Below are 399 nucleotides of genomic sequence, written 5' to 3'. Positions count from 1 at the left end.
TGTCAAGCTAGTTCTGCCTCATAGCAACCCTGCATAAGATATCTGAGGAGCAGTAGTTCAGTGTTTATCTTACAGCGCACACCAGGAGTCAGATACTGTGTGGTAGTTGCTATGATAAATTGTCAAATAGCTAACATTAAAAAGACTGACAATATCAAGTGTTGCCAGAATGAGAAACAACACACAATTTTAGTGGGAGTACAAAATAGTACAACTCTGGAAAAAGTTTGAGAGTTATTTTATTTTATTTTTTAATTTAAGGTTTTTATTGTGGATTGCGTGAAAGTTTACAGGGCACATCATTAGTTTCACATTCAACAATTCATATAACTTATTTCATTGCATTGATTATAATCCCCTCCATATACCATCAGTTAAAAGTATTTCTCTTTATCCACT

This window comes from Chrysochloris asiatica, unplaced genomic scaffold (assembly GCF_000296735.1).
Source record: "Chrysochloris asiatica unplaced genomic scaffold, ChrAsi1.0 scaffold00171, whole genome shotgun sequence".
NCBI classification, from domain to species: Eukaryota; Metazoa; Chordata; class Mammalia; order Afrosoricida; family Chrysochloridae; genus Chrysochloris; species Chrysochloris asiatica.
This window is presented reverse-complemented; position numbering follows the sequence as displayed.